The sequence below is a fragment of the Arachis ipaensis genome, chromosome B08 (assembly GCF_000816755.2).
Source record: "Arachis ipaensis cultivar K30076 chromosome B08, Araip1.1, whole genome shotgun sequence".
In the NCBI taxonomy this organism is placed as follows: domain Eukaryota; kingdom Viridiplantae; phylum Streptophyta; class Magnoliopsida; order Fabales; family Fabaceae; genus Arachis; species Arachis ipaensis.
The window spans coordinates 23,581,632-23,585,725 of NC_029792.2; positions in this window are offsets into that span (position 1 = coordinate 23,581,632).

Consider the following 4,094-nt stretch of genomic DNA (forward strand, 5'->3'; position numbering starts at 1 on the left):
AAATAATTATTCATAATTTACTATAGTTTTTATTTTTCAAAAATATAGCAGCTTCCACTTTCCTCCCCCCTTTTTCTTAACCTTTATTAATAAAGAAAATATCCGAGGTATTTTCTCTTGTCAATTCTATTTGTTACAAAAACTTCAAAATATATCCATGTTCATACTTAGCTATGACTTATCTTTTATTATGGGATATGGAAAAAACTCGTTAATGTGAAGAGATTGATATTTGGTAGGAGGACAAAGAATTTTAACCACCATTAAATTTATAATTTTAATATATGTATAAATTTCATTATCTTAATTTAACATAATTAGACCTTTATTTATTCATTTTATTAATCTTTTATTTTAGAAAATTTGATCCATGAGATACATAATTTTTTAAATAAATCAAAAATTATATATTTATCATTTTGTACAAAATATAACTATTTACTATTTTACATATTATTTCTCATTTTCGCAACAAGTGTAAGCGAAATTGAAAATATATATTTTCTATTCTAATTTCACAATCACTACCAATGAAATTGAGAAAAAAAAATTACAATTTAGCTAACAATATCGATATAATTTGAACAACAAAAAATCTATCAATTATTTTAAACATCTTCCACTATTTTCAACTGTTTATTTATATTTTTTAAAAGCATATATGCTATTCTAAGATTTATTTTAAAAAAAAAGTCTATAAATTAGTGATATTTTTATTTGTAGAGATGCTACACATCCATGTAACCATGTAATCAAATTGGTCCAAACCCAAAACAACTCACACGCTTCCAATCTTATTAAATAAACGTGACTTCCACGCGCCCTATACACACGAAACCACTATCTTCATTCGCGCTTCATTATGAAAAAACGTTCTTTCTTCTTTAAAACGCACGAAATCGCTCCTTTTCTTCGAATCTCTCTCAAAATCACTCAAACTTCAGTCACGTTCTCTGCGAAAACCACTACTGCAGAAGAATCGCGAGAAGATTTGGCAAGGAACTACCACAAACGAATGAAAACAGCAACAGAGACTACTAAAGGTATGAGAAAAACTAATGTTCATTTGAAATCTTACAATGTCACGTTTCTCCTAATTGCATTTTAGGTTTACTGGATTGATTTGTTTCGTTTAGTAGATCGAACTATTGTGAATGCATTTTTACAGTATAACTATGGCTTGGAATGAAATTTGTTATTATTTTCATTCAGTTCAGTGGATAGTGTAACTAGGGCTTTGAAATTGGTTGTTACTCTGTTCAGTACTTCTTTTGCATGGAGAAATACTATTTTTGATGATTAAAAGTTGAAAACAATTTATTCTTCACATGAACATTGTTCAGTTCAGTGGCATTCTTTTTCTTTGTTTAGGGTTTAGGATTACTGTGATTGAATTTTTACAATATAACTAGGGTTTTGAATGAAATTTGTTGTTATTTTCATTCAGTTAAGTGGATAGTTTAACTAGGGCTTTGAAATTGGTTGTTACTCTGTTCAGTACTTCTTTTGCATGGAGAAATACTATTCTTGTTTATTGAAAGTTGATCACCATTTATTCACCACATAAACGTTGTTCGGTTCGGTGGCCTTTGTGATTTTTATTCACCAAATGAATGTTGTTCGGTTCGGTGGCCTCCTTTTACTTTGTTCAGTGTTTAACATTATTGTGATAGCATGCAAGAATCATTTCCTAGTATTTTCATTATTTATGATGTTTGATTCTGTGCATGAATGAGTTTCGGTTCGGTGGCTTGTGGCATTTTAATAGACTTGATTAAGATATACATGCTTGTGCTTATCGGTGTATTGAGTGAAGTATTAATCAAATTTTTTCAGTGTTTAAGATTATTGTGATAGCATGCAGTAATCATTTTCTAGCTGTTTCATTATTTATCATGTTTCATTCTGTGCATGAATAAGTTTCGGTTTGGTGGCCTGTGACATTTTAATTGACTTAATTAAGATATACATGCTTGTGCTTATCGGTGTATTGAGTGAAGTATTGACCAAATTTTTTCATTACAGTAAAACAGAACAAGACAATGGTGACAATGAAGGAGAAATCGCACTATAACGTAAGCACATTAACTGATTCAGGAATTTGGAGCAATAAGACTCGCAAAGCCATCTGCTGCCTTCTCCAGCCCTTATTGTAAATTCTCATCTGGGGATTTAGATAGTAAATAGGACATACTATGATTAACTGGTTGTAATTAACAATATTTTGTTTAGCTTGTTTAAAAAAACAAACAATGCTTCTTTCAAATGTATATATGTCAATATTAATGTAAATGTTAATGTATATATCTATTCTTAATATCAATGTATATATCAAATATTAATATTTATATCTGATTCAAGATGGATTATTCCTTGTTCTGTCTGTTGGAACTGTCTGGTTGCTGTTTTGTTCCAGGTTCTCCAGCGATTGGAATCAGTGTATTTACCAATACATTAAGAATACCAAAAAACACAGTGAACCGAAATTAATACACTGGTCGAACCGAAAATTGCAAACACACTGTACAGAAATTCAGAGAGCTAATTATAAAAAAATGTTTCTATCAGTATTCAGTTTTAGAAACACCTAAACTCTATGACATAGCACCATAAAGAAAAAAATTGACTTTTGGAATAAAGGATTTCACAAAAAAAAGTGACTATTCATTAAAGACTAACAACAGTCAGAAATTAACTCACCTATAACTTCGGTGAACCGAAATTAATACACTTGTCGAACCGGAATGTGGTCATGGGTGAACAGAAATATCTATTAATAAAAACTAAAACTCGTATAATCCTCTCTTGGATAATTCATATCTGGTGCATTGTAAAGACTGGAGCTTAACTGAATCGATGATCCAGCGTCTAAAATGTTCAACTACAAAAAAGACATAATTAATTGTATATTAGCAAAATGCACAACTGAATTTTTACCTAATCGAAAACAAGTTAATTTTACCTCGCTTAGAACTGTCTTTTTCTTTTTTTTTTTCATGACATTTGAGATCTTTTTTTCCAAGTTTGATCCAAGTCTGTTCTTGGACTGGCCTCTTGTTTTGACGCGTGGCGGGCTTTGAAGGTCGTTCACATCGCTCAACGTCGCTTCTTCGTGGGATAACAAACTTTTTCCTCTAAGTTTTTTTATAGACTCCTTTCTGCATACCGAACCGAACACATGCTCATGGTGAAACAACTATATAATACTTACTGAACCGAAAAGTTACTCACAGTAAACTAAAGATAATCCATTATATAAAACCAAATTCGAAACAACTCTGTCTACAATTTAGATATTATCAATTCAATTCAGATTCAGATCACCTCCGTCCCTTCAATTCAATTCAAATAAAATTAGCAATTCCATTCCATTGAATTCGATTCAAAATTCAATAATCCAAACCTCATCAAATTGATGCGTTCGGAAGAATAATCCAAATCGCACTCGTTCAACTGATTTGTAGTTGATTCATTCATTATTTCAATTCAGAAGTCCAGATCGAAGAAGAAGAAAAACGACGAAGCTAATTACGTCAAACTCAATCCAGATCCATAATGCAGAGAAGAAAAACGCGAACAGAAGAGAATAAGAAATTTTATTAGGTTGAAGAAGAAGAACGAAAATGCGAGAAGAGAACAAGGTTTACATTGAGAAAGGTTTATCACGCATCAGAAGATTTACGTTATATACGTTATATGAGGCGCGTGTATAACAAACGACTGAGGTGGAAGAACGCGCGTGTGGAGGAAGTTACTTGGATAACATCCATGTATTTTTTACATAGACTTAGAATTTTTCTCTTTTATTTGCAAAAAGTTAGGTAAATTCAACTTCAAGATTATGATCTAACTTCTATTTTCTATCTATTTTGCAGAAAATCGCAATTGCCAAAAACCAACCATATCATAGAAAACCCCATAGTAGCAAAATATGTTGCTTTTAATTGCAATTGCCAAAAACCAACCATATCATAGAAAACCCCATCGTAGCAAAATATGTTGCTTTTAAGAAACAAAACTTCCAACTTAGACAGAGCCCAAAAAAGTAAAAAACTAAAAACAACAAATAAAATAAAATAAAATAAAGAGCACCT